Source organism: Protopterus annectens, chromosome 2.part2 (genome assembly GCF_019279795.1).
Source record: "Protopterus annectens isolate FY-2018-M chromosome 2.part2, PAN1.0, whole genome shotgun sequence".
NCBI classification, from domain to species: Eukaryota; Metazoa; Chordata; order Ceratodontiformes; family Protopteridae; genus Protopterus; species Protopterus annectens.
In genome coordinates, this window is record NC_056730.1 from 112,566,610 (window position 1) to 112,586,988 (window position 20,379).

Here is a 20,379-nt window from a genome sequence, read left to right on the forward strand (position 1 = left end):
TACATCTGTGTTACATACCTTACCTTTGTATTTCTCACCTCAGTCTGTTGTACCTGTTGATGTATTTTTTTTTTATTTGTTTAGGTTGGTGTCTTCCACCACCTCTGTTTGTTTTATTTGTTGTTTTGGTTGGTTGGTGTCTCCAACCACCTCTGTATTTTTTTTTGTTTGGGTTGGTCTCTCCAAATGTTTTCTGTCTGTCTGTCTGTCTCTCTTGCTAGCTCTCTCTCTCTCTCTCTCCAGTTGCTGCAATGATATTATTGCATGTGTGGACAGCTAGTACAGGCTGCGTTTGTAGGTATCTGCACATGTGCATGTGATGGCCTCTGCACCAGTTGGTGCCCACCATTTAGTAATTGCATGCAGCCGGCTGTGTGGTAATTGCAGTTCTCACTGTGATTTCAGGACACTGCTATAAAATGATAGGTTAGGTAGGCATAGGCCTTTCAGTTTTGCAAGGTGGGGACCATGCTTGTTTGCTGTGGACACTGTTGTGTCAGTCAAAAGGTTGGTATATGTCTCATATCTGAAGCTGGGTTGTAGCCAGTGAAATGCATGTTGTACTGAAACCTGACTGTTGCTTCTTCAAGTACACTCTTCTCAGTGTGTAAGTTTACTCACACCTCCTAATGCTAACACTGGATACATGGGAGTATGTACTTTCTTTTGGAATTAGGGAATTAACTGGCATACAACAGTAGTTATTGCAATGTATTCCTTTGGCTTTCCTATTTTCCCTTTACATTCAGTCCTTGTAATGCGTGTTATATTTCTTTATTGCAATGTGTTCCTATGGCTTTCCTATTTTCCCTTTACATTCAGTCCTTGTAATGCATGTCATATTTCTTTACTGCAATGTATTCCTATGGCTTTCCTATTTTCCCTTTACATACACTCCTTGTAATGCATGTTATATTTCTTTCAGCACCAAGTTATTGTGTATCTGCTGTGGCTAAGTGGTACATCATGCAGACTGGTGAGTCCAAGGTGTGGGGTTTAAGACTGACAAGGGTATTTTATTTTGCTGCTGAGCAATACAAGGGCCTTGTCATATAGAGTGACAAAGGCACTTTTAAGCCAGTTGTAAATGAGTTGGCGCGGGTTTGCGCGACACTTGGTGATACTAAGCAACGCTTAGCTTAGCTTATTGTATTTTAGCAATACTAAGTGAAGCTTAGCTTAGCTTATTTTATGTTAGCAATAGTAAGCTAAGCTTGGCGGAGCTTATCATATCTTAGCAATGCTAAGCTAGGCGCACACATGCGCACTCTGGTGCAAACCCGCTGACTACACGCTCATGTCTTTGACAGAAAAGTAAATGGGGAGATAGGACTGTGGTGATAAAAGGTGCTCAAAGAGGGGAAGACAGTAGGGAAACTAGGTTGGGATGTACACGATGGGTGTGGAGAAGGTCCATAGCTGCCCATTTCTTTACCAGCAACAGCTGTGCATATGCAATACATTAGGTTGGATATTTGAAACCTTCCACCCCTGAGAGAGTGGTGAGGACACCTAAGTATGTTGTACTACCAATTATGAATATCAGGCACATGCACTGTTTGTGAACAGCTATACTGTCATTAGTACGTTACTCACATCTGAACATTTTGTGGTTTGTGTTGGCATTAGCACAGTCTGCTCAGGATGACTGGACATATTTCTGTACTGTGTATGCCTACCTACACCCTTGGTTGTGCCTGACTACACGGGTATATATTACCTTTGGGTAGGGGTGCAGAACTGCAGTGTGCATTATTTATTATCATGTGATGTTTATCTTGATGAACATGCAGAGTTGCTGTGTACCTGTAAGTCTATGAAGGCTTGTAGTCTGTCTGAGTAGCTCCCACCTGTGGGCATATCCAGATGGTAGACAGAGGTCAGCCTAGTATTCTTTGACTGTGCACCACAGCAGTCTTTTCAGCACCTGAACAATGGCATTGTCACAGGTGGTTGCTAGCAGTACATGGCTACATCTTTTGCTATTTCTGTGTTGTACTTCTACATAAGGGCATGCTTGTGGGATTCATTCTACAGCTATTTCCAGAGTGTGTAAAAGCAGACAAGCTGATATGCCTGTGTGTTTCTGACTCTTCCAGGCCTCAGATACTCTCATGTATATATTTGAACAGCCTCAGGGGAAGGTACATATAACTGGGATACACCTGTGATATAGTTCTGACATTTTTCAGTTCAGACTTTGGGTGATTCAGACCATTTCTATTACTACACCTTTTCTGACATGCAAGCGGTGTCTACTCTCACCTATTGACATTTGTTATTAAGTGAGATTCAACACCTTTCTGCCTACTGTTAGTACATTTCACAGGGAGTCAGAGGAGCATAGCTAACTTTTGTTTACTAATCAGGGTCATCACCGTAGAGCAGTCACTGTTGGGAGGTCTGGCCTATGACCTATGCTAATATGCCAGTGTGTATCCTGCTCTGATACTGTGTGGGGTTTGTAAGCTGCTGCTGTAACCTTATTCCCTACTAGCATGGCTGATTCTCTTTTCACAGTCATGTTATGCAATTCAACAACACCTGCTGGTTAAGGCCCACAGAACAAGATTTGTGTTATGCCATTCCTATTTTTCCTTTACATTCACTCATGGTAATGCATGATAAATTGCTTTCAGCACTACATTATTGCATATCTGATGTGGTTTAGTGGTACTTCATGCAGACTGGTGAGTCCAAGGTCCCGGGTTCGAGACTGACAAGAGTATTTTTATTTTGCCGCTGAGCAATACAAGGGCCTTGTCATACAGAGTGACTAAGGCACTTTTAAGCAGTTGTAAATGGGTTGGCTCGGGTTTGCGTGACGCTTAGCAATGCTTAGCTAAGCGCACACAAGCTCACACTCGCGCACCCCCACTAACTACTGCTTAAAAGTGCTTACTCCCGCTAACCCCCGCTCTAATTTCTTTTAAAGAAAAGAAAATGGGGAGATAGGAAAGTGGTGAATAAAGGGGGGCACAGAGAGAGACAGACAGTAGGAAAATAAGCTCGGGATGTGCAGGAAGGGTGTAGGGAAGGCCCATAGCTGCCCATTTTTTTAACAGCAACAGCTGTGCATATGTTGAAAATTTGGAGTGAGTTTTGAGACCTTCCACCCCTGTAAGAGGGGTGAGGACAACATAGTTTTTTGCACTGCCAATTAGAATTATCGATGTAAATGTCCTATGGACATGTGTACAAAATGGGAAGCTATGTATGGGGCATAATTTTTTTTGGGTACAGATTGCCCTTTTTTTGTTTTGTTTTTTTTTCAGGTGAGAGTGGTAAGTGAGGTAGGGAAAATAGGTATATTTGGGGAGGTAGGTTGGGGAGGTAAACAGACAAGACAAACAAGACGCATACAGGAGCGGAATTTGACACATGGGGTGGGTGAACACAATTGACAGGGAAGGTTGTTTGGAAATCGCAAGCCCATGAGCCCACAGATGGTAACAGTGGAACTGAGATCCCCATCCATGGGCAGTCACCACTGCACCTTCACAGCCCCGGGGGTGGCTGTGCTGGGGGCTGAGTAGAATGGGCAGGCTCACCCATGAGATGTGCCACTCTCGCCTCAAGTTGGCGTAGGGGATCAGTGACTGAATGCTGGATCTCCCTACGCACCACAGTCCGGACCCTTCGAAGGGTGACGGGTGGCCCTTCTCCACCCACGCTTGCATGGGGGGATGACGAGTCCCATCCCCTGCAGTGCTTCCACCCAAAGGTGGCACAGGGCCAAAGGAGGAGGGGAGTCCAGGCTGGGCACCAGAGCCACTGGTGCCAGGTGCACTCGCCAACTGAGGAGGGACAGGTGGGTCCACTGGGACCGGCCTTCCAATACGTTTTGTGATTCGGTGTGTTTCATTACAACATAAACAACAGCATTCCAGATTAGTTGTAACAGCATGCAGTAATATTCCCATTAACCCAACACACCACAGTTCCAACAGCTGAACAGCAAACATAACACATGCATATATTGAACAACAGTGGTTATTCCAACTGCATGCAGGGATGATTGGTAGCAACAGGCCACCATGAATGTGATGTTTGAACAGGGCACATGCATCAACATGAGTGCAAATATTTATGGAACAATAGGACATATATCCCAACAAATATTTAAGATTACACATACCCATTGACGTGCGGAATTGCATGGTTTATGCACAAACAGTAGGGTGTAGAAGAAACCTTCATTAACATCTTATAAACACTTTTACTCTACACTATATTCCTAGTGACTGCAGGTGTATATTCCCTATATGTATTATTACACTTGCCACCATGCATTAGGTTGTGTAATGGGTTTGGCTAGTTCAATCTATACTTGACCTATATCTCACATACTAACTGTCCAGGATGCAGATGTTACTGCTACATATTTCATGGTTGCATTTATATTTCTTTATCTACATATCTGGATGTTTTCACATGACATTTTCACTTCTAATTCTACAGAACCCTGCATTTATTGAAGCACACTTACATTTCTGGGGAACATATTTGCATGCTACTCGTGTGCCATATTTACTTATGCATGCCAGCCAGTAACTGACTGTTGAGGACTGTATATTTGCTTCACAACTACTAGCACTTACATCACCCACTTTAGATGGGACTGCAGAACTCTGGGTTGCCAGCACTTTCTAACACATTACTATTTGTATAATGCAAGGGTACAACAACATTTCATACTAAGTAAAACAGACACACTCTGGGTTTTAGACCTTTATTAATGACATTACACACTTTTCCACAGGCTCACTCCTTTATTTGTTTTAACGGTATATATGGCCGACATGTTAACGACATATTATACCTTTATTAATAGGTTAGCACACTCTTTTTTCAGGCTCACTCACATATTATTTTATATGACAGTGCCTGCAGAGATATTATTCCAGGCATTTGTTACCTTTCTAAATGGGTTACTACACTCTTTTTCTGCCTCTCTAACGTTTTTATCTGACAGTACATGCAGAGGACTTATTCAGTCCATTTTATGGCTGTATTATTGGACTACAACACTTTCTTTCATGCTCTCTCCCATATTTTATATAACAATACATGCAGAATAATCACTAACCTGCCTGGCGGTGCAGCCTTAGCAGCCTATCTTCATAGGCTTGCTGATTCGTAACACGGTCACCTGCAGCTGTAAAGTAAATGAAGGGATATTGAGACATTCCTATCCGTTATACATACTCCATTTTAAATCCTTACATACTGCATTCCATGGCTACATACTCAGTTGTGGGGCATCCCGCATCCCACGGGCCTCCTGCATCCACTGGTTCAGGCAGTCCTCCTTTCGTCTCTTCAGGTCCACATGGTGGTGATGGACCTGCTCACCAGTCCAGGGAACGCCTGTGGCACTGGTGAGATAACGAGCTAACCGGTTACAAGCCTCTGCCTTGTACTCCGTCCCTTGGAACTGGCCCTGCAGGAGTCTTGCCTCGTGGCGGTAGACTAGGAGCCAAACCATGTATTTGGACTCCTCGGTGCCCCATCTCTGCACTTGGAAGTGCACTCCTTCTCCAACACCAGACATTCTGACCGCAGATGTGAGCTACAATCAGTTATGGCATGTATTCCCACCTGTGGGGCTTAAATATGCATCATTTTCTGCACTTTTTTGTGATTGGCCATTTTGTAAAATTCTCGGCTGACTGCAGACCTGCTTAGTAATGGTTAAACTACCATTCCTAAGTTTATGTATGTTAATAGTGACTGTTTCCCCTATGTTGTCATGGCTTAGTGGTTCTGTACTTTGATTATGATGCAAAGGGTCCTGGGTTCAAACCTTGTCATTCTTTTATTTTAATACTGTCTAGACAGGCTAGGGGGTGTGGCTGTGTTTAAGCAACTTAGCTCTATGTTGCTCCCCTGTGCCCTATGGTGCCCTGGTTGGCGCGGCGCGCATGTCCGCACAAACACATTGCACTGGGTAAAGCATTTTTAAATGTTGGGCAACTCTATTGCGCTGGGTAAAGCGCTATTATACTATGGGCAACTCTGTTTAGCTGGGTGAAGTGCTATTAAACTATGGGCAACTCTGTTTAGCTGGATAAAGTGCTATTAAACTATGGGCACCTCTGTTTAGATGGGTATAGCACAATTAAACTATGGGCACCTCTGTTTAGATGGGTAAAACGTTGCTTAACGGCAGGCTATTATATCTCTGGGTCTTTTAAAAATATATATTTTGTTCGCTGATACATTGGCCATGTCACTGCTTTTAATAAAATTTTAATCATATTTGTCTGGTATTATTTCAAATACTGATTTAAAACATAAATAAGAAGGGGAGTGGTGGGACTCGAACCGTGAATGCCTTCTTTTTGTGCATACGCTCTACCATTACGCTATTGCTATTTGGATTAATTTGCATAAGTAGTTCTTATATGCTCTTCAATGTCACAATTGCTAACTGTGGTTAAGCAATGGGCACACCCGCGCAAACAAGCGCAAATACGGGCAGCTATATCGTGGATTTAAAAAAAAATAATTTTTTCCGTTTTATAACTCTGATGGGGGTTTACAGTGTCAGGGAGTGTGGTGTTGGGTGCAAGTACATTTCAGCGGACTCACTCTTGTCTGTTGACATTATGCTTTTTAAAACATTGCAGGGGCGTGGACTTTTAGACTGCTCGGCAGTTGGACACGCCCCCTGCTTGCCTACTCAGTCCATGTAAGAGTTACGGATGAGTCAGGGTGCCCTCATGAATATTCATGGCACGCTGATGTCATACCGTTCAACTGCAGCCTCCGAGTAAGACATATTAAGTCTTACACGGAGGTTTTGTGAATCCGGCCCTATGTCTTCAAACATTTGTATGCTTAATTATTCAATTATTGAATTGCATCTAATCAGTGGCTTAATTGTTGTATGTATAAAAGGATGGTCTTGCTGACTGTCTGGTATTCTGAAGAAGTCAATCCTAATATTTGACGAAAGCGCTTAATAAATTTTATTTATTCCTGTATCCTGCTCCATTTTCATGCCTTTTGTTACAAAATGTAAAATAACAGTGGACACACAATTCCACAGGCAAAAACAGAATATAGCTTATACTCTGCTTTAGGTGTGTGTTTCAGTGCAGCAAGCCGACACAATGCCTAGAGCTAGAGGTTTTCCTATTCTCTAGAAACAGAAATAATTACTAGGTTTCAAATGTAAAAGTGTTTTTATTGCTCTATGACTTCATAGCAGCTGCACACTTCTGAGATATATATATATATTGGATAAAGAGGTGTTAAATTCTAAGTATCTGTTTAGCCTGGGAACTGAAGTCAGGTGACAAAGAGTGATGTTATCTGAGCTAAGCCAGCTGTAATGCTGATTATTAATTTAAGAACTCTCTCAGAGAAAGACTAGGCATTTTGTATCTTTTCTTGGACCTGGAAACATTCTCTCATCAGCATTTGCCTTGCTCTGTAAGTAAGTTATTTAGAATATAGTATCTCTTAGATATAAATAAGAATATAGTAAAGATTAGTTTAGATGTTTTCTGTATTTATTTGAGACTGTCCTGCAATGTTGTTTTAAAATATTTAATGTGATTCTGAACTCTGCAGTTACTGTGTTTGAGTATTGTCTTGTTCTTTTATTATTTATTATTAAATATATTTAAACCTATTTTTGTAACTGGTATTTGTGAGACATATTTAAGCTCTTAGAGTACTTGCATACGTATTTGGTGACACTATACAGGCCACTCCTAAATAGGCTTAGTCTTGGTTACACTTACCATTTGGATAATAGTAACATTATACAGTAGGACTGGTCACCCTTTTTAAGGGCCTTTATAGTAGCTGATAAGTAGGGTTTGGTGGCAGTGATAACTACCTTATAGTCTGGGCAGAAGGGGGCATAGCTAATAAACCTACACCAGCCTTCGCTAGGTGTGTGTGTGTGTGTGTGTGTGTGTGTGTGTGTGTGTGTGTGTGTGTGTGTGTGTGTGTATATAAATCAAATCTCAAAGTGTGTGTGTGTCAGCTACTTGAGCAGAGACACAAAACACTTGCTGGACAGAAAGGGTGCTGGAGGTCTTGACTTAAACCCTCAGCTGAGATTTTAACCCTATAGCTGTGCCAGTGGGGAGTCTTATTTGGGATCTGGAGAAAGAGGGAGAAACCAGCCCCAGAATGAATGTGATCTCTGTCTGCTCTTAAGGGAAATTGTACTTAACTGTATGTGTACTTGTCATCCTCCCAGTGTGTACATCTCTCACTGGTGAGGCTCCTTGCTTACTAGGCCAGTGAACGGGCATCACATATTAATTGGTTGCAGTGGTGGGATATCCACATCACATATTAATTGATTAGCAGTGGTGGGATATCCACATCACATGTGATGAGATAGCCACATCACATATTAATTGGCTTGCAGTGGTGTGGATATTGAATTCCTGTAGCCTGTGTACAGTAGACACTGAAGGTGTTTGTACTCTCAATCAGCCATGCAGTGAATGTTCAGAGTTCATATCACAATTGGTTTTTTTTTGTTAACTTAGTCAGGGAGACCAGGCAAGCATGTCAGCAGAGGCGTATGGCACGCTGACAAGGAGCCAGTTGGCTGAGATGTGCCAGGCTAAAATCTGGTGCATGCCAACCTGACTAAAGCAGACATGATTGCAGCTTTAGTCACAGCTGCATCACAGAATAGCGACCAGGAGGACAATCAGACTGGCTGTGGAGATGTACAACTCTCAGAAAATGGACAGCTCAACCTTTCCACAGAGGGCTTAAAAATCCATCTAGAGTTAAACAGACTTGAGTTGAAGGCCAAGCTTTTGGAAATAGAAGCAGCAGAGAGACTGAGACATCTGGAGGCTGAGGAAAATGAGAAACTGTGACATCTGCAGGCTCAGGAGAATGAGAGCCAGAGGCAGCATGAAAAGGACATGCTGACTCTTCACCAGAGTCATGGAGGTAATGGGGAAGGGAGTAATCGAACTCCAGAATGAAACAAAGGTCAGTAAATTTCTTCCACAATTTACAAAGGGGTATAATTTTGATAGTTTCATTCATATGTTTGAGAGGGTATGTAAACAGTATAATGTTGACCAAGGGCTCTGGGTACATTTCCTGACCCCCTTACTCCATGGTAAAGCTGTAACTGCAATTTCTAAACTTTCTGATACTGATTGCTTAAATTATAATACAGTCAAAATGTGTTTGCTAGAATGTTTTAAGTTAACACCTGGAGCTTATAGGAAAAAGTTTTGTGAGCATAGACGCAAGGCAGATGAAAGCATGTGTAAATATCTTGCTGAACTAAGCACTTATTTTCATAGGTGGGTGAGTGGATGTCAGGTCACAACTTTTGAAGGGCTGGCAAACCTTTTGGTGAGGGAACAAGCCCTTAGCACTTTTCCTGAGGACATGAGAATGTGGTTAGCTGATAAACAATGCACTACTGCAGATGAGTTGGGGAAGAAGGGTGACCTATACCTAGCAAGCATGGCATCGCTGCACAGGAAAGGGACACCCAGTGCTACTCATGGGTCTAAGGGAAACCATGGTGGGCAGCCCGGACTGCCCCAACAGAGCCCACCAGTAGCAGGGGAAGGCACTACTCCAGGTACATGTCCAGGACCAAGGGTTAAATGTTTTAAATGGAACCAGTAGGGCCATGTAGCATATAGATGTCAACTGAGGCAAGGTGGGGAACAAAAGGTGGGAGAACCAGTAAGTGGAAATGATTTAATCCCACAGTAGGTTGTCTCGAGACAACAATGGTACCAAACTACCACAAGAGGTTATATCCTTTCTTAGTGAATGGGAAAAAGGCCATGGCTAAGAGAGACACAGCCTCTGACCTAACCATTGTGAAGCCTGCTATAGTTATAGAGGAGTCCTACTTGCTTGGGCAGTCTACTCCAGTCAGAGCTTTAACAGGGACCCCATTTCAAATACCTTTGGCTAGGGTTCACCTTGACTGGGAGGGTGGAAAAGGAAGCAAGTAAGTAGGCGTGTTTGTGGATATCCTTGCAGATGTCCTGATAGGGAATGATTTTGATAATGCAGTACCATGTGTGCATGCAGTTATATACAGTCAGACTTGGAGACAAGCATGTGGGTCTGGTAGCTTGGGGGAGACCCAGACAGACCTCACACTTGCAGCCAGTACTGGTGAGGTGGTTACTTCAGGGAGGGAGCTATCCTGTAGCAGTGAGACTGAAGGTGAGCCACAGCTTCTTGTAGGTACTGATGTTCCCTTGGACAGAGTGACTGCAAGGGCAGAAATGAGTAGTAGTACTCAGCCTGACAGTGAGGCACCACTGTCAGAGGATGCCAGACTTCCTGTGGAAGGGGAGCTGGGAAGGGTTACAAAGAGAAAGCTGAGACAGGCTCATCTCTCAGACTCTACACTACAAGGCCTGAGGGAGGTAGCTAGTGAGTCACCTGATTTTCAAGGGAAGGGGGACTCTGTATACTGAGACAAATGGTTACTGTATAGAGAGTCAACCCCGGAGGGAGGGCTAGAGGGTGAGAGAATACAGCAGTTGGTTGTACCTAGAGCTAACCATGTGGCACTTCTAGCTATAGCCCATGATATTCCCTTTGCAGGTCATATGGGCATAAAACATACAAAGAGACGTATTATGCAGAACTTCTATTGGCCTGGGATTTCCAGAGATGTAACAGTGTACTGCAGAAACTGTGAGCAGTGAAAAAGGTAGGCAAGGCAGGAGACAAGGTGAACGCTCGTTTGATGCATTTGCGTGTGAGTGAGGAGCCATTTCAGAGGGTAGCTATGGATATTGTGGAGCCTCTGAGTACCCCAAGTTCCACAGGGGGAAAAGTATATCCTAGTGGTAGTAGATTATGCTACCAGATATTCTGATGTAGTGGCTCTATCCTCCATTGAGGCAGAAAAGGTGGCAAATGCTTTGTTAGAGATTTTCATCAGGGTAGGTTTCCCAAACGAAATACTGACTGACAGAGGTGCCAGTTTCATGTCTAACCTACTGGCTTGTCTGTGGAAGTACTGTGGGGTGAAGCACCTAAAGACCACTCCCTACTATCCCTAGACTAATGGTCTTGTTGAGAGGTTAAACACTACACTCAAGATGATGCTATGGGCATATGTAGACCATTTTAAGAGGGACTGGGACAAATATTTGCCTTATCTGTTGTTTGCTTACTGAGAGTTTCCCCAGGAATCCGCATGTTTTTCACCCTTTGAGTTCCTGTATGGACATAGGGTGAGGGGACCTCTAGATTTGATTCAAGATGAGTGGGAGGGTGAGTGTGAATTCCACATGGAACCTATTGTGGCATATGTCCTAAACCTCAGGAGAAGGCTCAGAGAACTCATGGGCTTGGCCCAGGAGAACCTGGTAAAAGCCCAACAGCAGAAAAAGGTCTGATATGACAGAAATGCTTGAGCTAGAGTGTATGCTGTAGGGCAGCAGGTAAGGGTTCTCATTCCTGTCAGACACAACAAGCTGTAGGCAGCTTAGGAGGGATCCTACAAGGTGGTAAGGAAGGTCAGTGATGTTAACTACATAGTAGAATCGCTAGGCAGGAAGCAGGGGCACAAATTGTACCATGTTAAAATGATGAAACCTTACCATGACAGGGAGGCCCTTGTGCTAAGTATTTGCAGTACAAGGCAGGAGGAGTCTGAGGGGTACCTATGGCTACAGGGAGCCAGCCAGGAAAATTCCAAATTGCTATGGTGGAGCATAGGGTTGCAGGCATATGATGGGATAGCGCAGCATGGTACTGAGGTCAGTGATGCCAAGGCAGCTGGAATCTCAAGACAGAGCATGGGGTGAGGTATTCCCAGATAGGCTCAACCCTCTCGAGCAACGTTTCTCAAGGGTCCCTTGCAAAATTAGCTTGAGTTTTCAGGGAGGGGAGAAATGTGACACCAGGGAAATACTGCCAGGCCAGCTATCTAGAATTTTGTAAATACTTATATGTCACTTGAAAATATTAATATGATGTATATAGAAATGTGACACTGCCAGCCCAGTTATCTGGAATTTTGTAAATAACCAAATGTCATTTGTGAATAGTAATATGATTCATAAATGTAAGAGATCTGTATGTTATGGAAAAGAACAGAAATGTATATAAACTATATACCTGTGCAAATGTATGTTTTAATAGTAGAATCAGGAACATACCAAGTTAACTTGCAAAGCTTCACGAAAATAAGTTGGAAACAAAGTGTTTTACTATTGTGTTTCAGTGCAGCAAGCACACACAATGTCTAGAGTTAGAGGTTTTCCTGGTGTCTTGAAACAGAAATAATTACTGTGTTTCAAATGTAAAAGTCTTTCATACTTATCCCACTATATGTCACACATTTTTTTTATGTAAGGTTGATCAGCACAGAGAACACTGTGCACTTTTACACTGTTTCCTTTACACCCGTTCTGCCTATTGACCCAGCCTGGTTTCATGCCATTGTAATGATGATCCATTACATTGTCTCTTCCTTAGCAGGCATTGCTAATTATTATTTATGCTGATTTTCAGACTGTACAGCATACTACATAATGCATGACCAACCAGCAGGTATTTAGAGACACACAAACTTGTGCATACATAGATACAACAGACAAGCACATATACACACCTATATAAGCATTCACATACCAGCACAATTTTTCATGCCTGCCCTCTGCATAAAGCTGTTTAATATGCATGTATGCAAGTCAATGTTCCAGATTCTGATGTGGATTTGCTATTGCTAGTAGTGCTGCAGGGTTTCTTATGTTCTGTATAGGGTTCCAGTGGAAGTAGTAAAGCTGGCAAAACCATTGCATCAGCTGACATACTGTACAGCATGCTGCATATTACAGTCATGTCACACACCTTAGATGACACCTAGTGAAGAACCACTTCAGAACATACCTCTCAACCTCTTCGTACAAAGAATCTGGACAAAGCCTAAAATAATGGAGGACAAAAGCCCAAAATATGGAAAAAATTGTAAATATAGTTCTTATAAAATTAGAAAGTTGCTAGAATAACAGGATTTGGGTCAGCATGCATTTTCTGAAGGATATGAAGTCTAAAACTCAAACATTCCTGCAATGCTCAGTGATTTACCAGAAAAACACACATTTTATGAAGAACATACCAAAAATATGAGGCAAAAATCTGCTCAGTTTAGAGGAATGCTCCAGAGGCATCCAAGCACAGAAAATACATCATGAGCTGAGCAAAGACGTGCTTGAAGATTACGGGCAGGATTCACGAAGGCTTGCATGGAGTGTAAGAGACGTGCAACACTCCATGCAAGCCTCGCGATCCAGGAACAGCCCTAAGCTCCGTGTAAGAGACCAGCTAAAACGTCTCTTACACGGACTGGGCGTGGACATGCTAAATACCTCACTTGCATCCGAAAGGTATGCAAATGAGGTATATTAGCGATCCATGAAACAGAAACCAGTCCGTGTAGGAGACGTTTTAGCTGCAGAAATGTACTCAGTTGACAACTGAGTACATTTCTGCAAATCTAAGAGCCATGTCAGCGCCAAAAAAAGGTTGCATATGACTCAGGCAGCATGCCAATGGCCAAATATGTGGCCATTGGCAATACAACCCGATGCCAAAATGATAAAATTATAATTTTTTTTTTTGGCGATCGCCGATGTTTAAACCCAGCGCAGCCCCGCGCAAACGGGCTGCGCTGTATAAAAACATAAAAAAGAAGGTTATAAACCCACAAATGTGGGTTTCATGCAATACATGGAATGACAATGCAGGGACCAGCAGACCAAAACCAACATGGCCACCGTGTAGTGGTTGCTAAGGGGGGAAGCTGAGTCTAAGACATGTAACTAAGCATTAGTAGGCAATCTCTTGTAAATGAGGGTTCGGATACTGAATCTCACAGTCACATAGCAAATGAGCACAGTCTGAGTAGTGTAAGAGATACATAAGGGGGAGGAATAGAGTAGGAGATAGGTGACATCACAGGGGGGGATGGTAGAAAGAAATGCAGTTCATTGGAGGCCAGTGTAACATGACAGATGACAGGCACAGATCATGGAAAGAGGTGTGCCACTAGATAAGTCATGGAAAGTCAAGAAATGGAAGGTGTACACTGTTATGTACACCAAAGTTTCTTGCTGGGCGTGCATGCGCACGTGTGTGCACCATGAAGCGCGAGTAGGGCAGTGTGAGCGCGTGTAAGGCAGACTGAGCATGTGGGAGCATGTTGGGAGATGTTTAACACTGTTTGCGTGGGTGTGAGCGTATGTAGGGCAGGCTGAGTATGTTGGAGGCTGTTGGCAGACGTGTAACAGTGTTTGCGCGGGTGCACGCGCGTTTTAACCCGAATAAGTAGATTCTGAACCGTGTAAGCACGTGCGCGCGCGTGTAAGCCACTGTGAGCGTGTTTCAGATAGTATGCACGTTGCTCCCCCCTGAGGAAACAGAGAGGAAAAAGGAAGCAACAGAATTAATAGGAAGCTAGCAGGGATAACTGCTGAAGCTAGCAGGTGAAAACAATTAGAAGCAGGCAATTACACAGGCAGAATAGTAGCCGAGCCCAGCACTTAAAACTCTGCAAACAGTAGTGCAGGATGTTTCCCTTAAGAGACACTGCAAGACAGGAGTAAGCTAATAGAAGTGAAAACTGAAAATGCTGAACTCAGAGCAGAAATGTTATGGGCTGCCATAGCTGTCATAATGAGACATAGGCGACTTGCTGAGGGTGGTGACAATGCAGATGGTGCCAGACAACCCACAGTGAGGAGACGGAGAAGAATGTACAGGCCCAGGGTCACCTACCACGGGTTACATGAGCTGGAGATAGTAGAGCGCTATAGAGTGGACAGAGAGCTCCTGCAGCAAATTGTTGAGCTGTGCAGGCCACGCCTCACACACAGAACCAACAGAGGGGGACCCATCCCAGTGGAAACCAAGGTATGTGTTGGCGTAAGAATACTAGCAACAGGTACCTTCCAAAGACCAACTGGTGATATGATGGGGATATCACAGGCATCAGCCTCCAGGGTACTGCACCAGTTCCTGGATGCCATGTCAGCACATGTCAGTGATCATGTATATTTCCCCAATGCCCGTGAGGTATTGGCCAGCAATATGCGTCTCTTCCAGCAAATAGCGGAATACCCTTAGGTACTGGGTGCAATAGACTGCACGCACATACGCATCAAAGCACCAGCCGGTGGCGGGTAGGGCCTACATTAACCACAAGGGCTTCCCCTCCATCAACTGCCAGGTCGTGTGTGATGCCCAGGGCATAATAATGAATGTGTGTGCTGGCTGCCCTGGGAGTTATCACGATTCCCACATCTGGCATTTGACGCAGCTGTACCAGACATTTGCCAATGGGGACATCCCACACGGACACCTAGTGGGGGATGCAGGTTATGCACTGGAGCCATGGCTGATGACACCCATCATAAACGCACACACACCTGAACAGGAACGCCATAATGAGGCACACGCACAAACACGTAATGTAGTAGAGCGTGTGTTTGGGCTGCTCAAGACATGGTTCCGGTGTCTGGACACATCTGGTGGAGCCTTGCAGTACACACCAACTACATGTACCCAAATTGTCATGGTATGTGCTATGCTACATAATATGATCTTGTGAAAACAGCTGCAGCAGGACCAGCATAGGGCTGGGCCAAACAGCCCCCCACCATTGCCAAGGCCATCACAAGTAGAGCGTGACTCGGAGGAGGAACAACCTGAGCCTGCCCCAGTAGGCAGAAGGAGGCATGCCCAGTATGCCCTGGCCTTGGCAAAGAGGCAACGCATAGCACATACACTGGCTCAGTAGGAACCCTGGGAATGATACCCCTCTCTGACTCACTCATATAGTAACAGGGATGCCTAACATGACAATACCTGCTCTCAAACATGTACAGGGAGTGTAGTATGTGCATCCAACAGAGGCAGCCCTGCAGCACCACCTGAGGCATGATTGCCATGTGTTAAGCAATGTAACACCATCTAGTATATGCAAACATGAAGACCCTGCCTAACATCTCACCCTCACCAAGCATGATGCCACACTATGAAGACAAGAAGATCAAGTAAAATAATTGGCTGAAGTAATGCAGTCAGTCAAAGGGGAGCCAATGTGTTTCGGGCTGGGAAGATATGCGGAGCTTGACATGATGCACCACCTGCTAGGGGTGGTGTGCACCTATCATGCCATGCCCCATGGATACCGGCAAAGGCTGTCAGTACCCACAGCATGCCCTGAATAGGTAAGTCTCAAAACACAAACCCACCTTCATAGGTTCTACAAGGGATAGGAACCTAGATGTAATGCTACCCAATGACAGATGTATAAACAGCAAGATGTGTGCAGTGTAAACGCACACAGTAAGGAGAATGTAGATACCAGTCCTGTAATAGAGAACTAGGCAAGGCTCACATCAGCACCCTAACACTACCAGGTCACACCTCATACTATGCTGTACAGCCGCAAAACATGGAACAAGCTGCAAAAGGAGGGTGACTAGCAAGAAATGGCAAGGATAACCACACCCCCATGTTGGTACCACAACAAGAAGCAGCATGGAATAGCCATGGTCAAATACCAATGGCTAAAACTGCCTCACAGTATATAGCCTGCTGCATACTACTGTCCTAATACCAGGAACAGCACCTGGCCTATGTCGGAATACATGAATATATCAAGCCCCCCAAACCACATTATATTGCTTGACTGAAAATACTCAGACATACACCGGTAGCATTGTACTAGCACCAACACAGTAGGAGAAAATTACCCACATTCCATAAACCAAAATGCCCAGGAACAATGTACTACTCCCACAAGAGGAGTAAGCATACTGGATGTGATAATCAGCAACATGTGTACTGGATGGCAAGATGAGAAGTGTACCCCTCACTGGTAAGACCAGACCATAGAGTAATCACACTGGATATACACACCCTGACCCCAGTCCCTGGCCAGAATACCACAGTGAAAAAACATGTGTAAAGCATAGGTTGCAGCCCTCAAAACCGATGTTGAATCCACAAAAGGCCCTGTGCAAGTGCAGAATATGGGACACACCACAGAACATGTTATACAGGCATTCCATGAACACAGCCAGGAATGCTTGGAGTATGCAATCACAAATAACAACAACACACAATGCCATACACGCAGGCATCTGGCATGCTGGCCTCCAGCCATTACCAAACCATGCAAGAGAATGAGGAAGTTACCACATGATAGAGCAAACATAAAAAGGGAAGTAATCACTGACCAGTAGTATGGCAACAACATATGTCCACACATACAATCCACTAAGTCCAGCCACAACAAGTATAATCTGTGAATCCAGAGGCAATGTAACGCCAGTACCAAGTACACAGACAACCACAACACCCCCCAATAAATACAAACATATGTGATAGATGCATCCATGTATCCAAACCAGAGGTTGAGCTCCAACAACTCAGTACTGTCAACACTAATCAGGAGGAGAAGGTAACCACATACACCACAAACCCAGTCCCACATAGACCTACCACAACTGTAAACCAAACACATAAACACAGACAAATATTCCCGGAGGCCTTAATTACAAACACACCACACCAACAGAAGCCTCCAAAGTAGATCACAAGCAACCACAACCTTCAAACATAGCACATGCAATGAATAGTACGCAAAGCTGGTGTGCCAAACAGTCACAGGCCAGAAGAAGAAACAACATGCCTGATACAGTCGTAATAGGTGTCTGTATAGGCAGACACACAGCTGTCCCACTCACCAGACTGAACAAGGGAAAGGGTAGAGTAAGCTGCTTGTAGGCTGCCACAAAATGCCACATAACACAAGTACGCAGGTCATCCCAAAGCAAGCAGAAATATGATGCACTCAATGTCCATGCTGGTATGAATTACCTGAGATGTACCTCCCTGGTCAACATCAAAAGAGACATGGATGGTCCCTCCGAGTATGTACCCTAGGGCGGGATGACACTGGCTGTGTGCAGCATCCAACCCTCACCAAGAATGATGCCACAGTACAAACACAGAATGTTCATGTTTAACAGCTGGCACAGTTACAGCTGTCAGTCTAAGAGGGTCTAATGTGTGTCTGCTTGAGATGTCAAGCATGACAAGCCATGCTGCTGTTACAGGGATGGCTGTCAGTTGTTACCGATGCGTCTGGATACTGGATAAGGCCTTTGCCGCCTCCATAGAGCCGTATGTAGGCAAGGCCAAAAAGACTACCCACCACCCTAGAAAACATAAGTGGTAGGAAACATAAGGGTAATGCTGACCAATGCCAGATGTGTAAACTGCAATATGCATGCCCCTGAGGCACTTCCCATTATGGAGTACATTGATGTCTGTCCAGTGACAGAAGCCTGCTGCAAGCCTAGTGATAGCACAACAGCACTACTAGGTTATACCACATATCATGTGTTATGGCCCCAACACCTGCACCAAAACATCAAAGGAGGGGGAGTATCCATATGCAGCACGGACACCCATATTGCCAGGTAACTGACAATGCACAAAGCAGCGGACACCACCCATGTGCACATAACTGTAGTCAAAACTGCTGTACAGTCTGTAGCATGTGACAGACCACACTCTCACACACAAGAACTCCACCCAGACATCTGAAGACACTGGACAGTATGAATGTCCCACCAAATACCGGACAAGGTACACACAAAGTACCACATAGGTTTCAAACCATTATGTATGCAAGGAGTAATCAGGGACCTAGGGACACAGGTCGATATTAATCTGTCATGTGACACCCACAATGCCAATGTGGCTATGAAGACTGTTGATACTGGACACCGTATCATGAAAGGATTCACATCAACATCAACAGAGGTCACTGTGCCGCTGCACTGTTCCCTTATCAGACCCATAATCTAGTACAATGACTCATATGGGCTGTACCGTACGTGACACCTGCAGCGGTTCGGAAGACCTCATAGTTACCCCACCAACAGGATAAAGGGTGTGAAATATATGTCATATGCTGCCTGGCTGTAGACACCCCAGCTGACTGCAGTCACACACTGCCTACACAGAGGCATTGTATGTCTGTTGTACAAGGCCATGTCCAACACAGGAGTAATGGACATGCTACACCACAGGAAATCAAAGCCATTGGAGCTGTGAGAGTCACAGATGTCAACCTCAACACATAATGAAATAAGATGTGCTGGAGGGACACATACATAACCCATAGGCTCCCCACACCCAGAAACAGGATCCCAATCCATGGTAGGCAGAGCCCCTCACTGACACCCCTCAACAGGAATATTGCCAAGTGGATGGATGACCGTACATGTATACTGGGGGTCCCCACTGTGTCACGACCAGACAGAGGCACAGTGAAGAACCTCATAAATGGCCATAATTGAACATAGCAAAGGGTGGCGAAAGACACTCACACTCTAGCTAGGCTTACTAATGGCCTAGGGTGTCTAGCCTACTATGAACCCATGAACCTATGAAGATACAAAACGTACAGGACACTAAGGATAATCACAAGGCTTACCCAACTGATGGTAGGAACCATGTTGGGCATCCACATATATGCTCCGAATCACACAGATATTACAAACAACATACCAAACACACACACATATTGCTAACATACAACCTGTCAGGTGCAGTGCAAACACCCCCCCCCCCGAGTGCAAAATACCTATCCCAGCAGATGGTCCCCTGACATTGCAGATGCTGAGGTAACAGCCATCATCTGCAAAGCAGAACACACAGCAACAAAGGTATGTGATGGTGTCCTGTGCTGAGGCCAACATGGACCCCAAGAATAATGGAATGCCAAATCACACTACTGCCCAATGTCAGCCTTACCACAGGATATGTACCCAAAGAGTAGTGTACAACAACAGTGGTCCATCACAACAAAGGTGTTGCCTGAATGGATACTCCAAACTACCACCCCAGGATCCTGAAAAGCTTGTTCTGCACAGCTATGGAAAGGATCAGTATGTACCGCAGACAGAAGGCTATTGTGGACCTACTGATACTGGACCCTACACACTGTGGCTGTTGTAACTGCAGAACCGGCCCCTAAACATGTCTGACCCATTTGAAGCAGTCATTAAGGTCACTGATGAGGGCTATGTGGTCCGCACAGCGTAGCTGGACCGTGCACATGCTTCTAGACAATACCATACGTGTTCAGTATGGATATGTTCACCAGCTTAAATATACACCCCTATGTCAGTAGAGGGGTTGCAAAGCAGACCAAGGACAGAACTGACATGGTCAGACATGCTGCATCCATGTCAGACTACAAAGCGGATATGAGTGGCATCCCACAAGGCCTGGCCTTGCCCCCCCCACCCCCGTTCTGTATACATGTCCCATGGGTATAGGCCAACATGGAAGGACTGTGACTGAGCA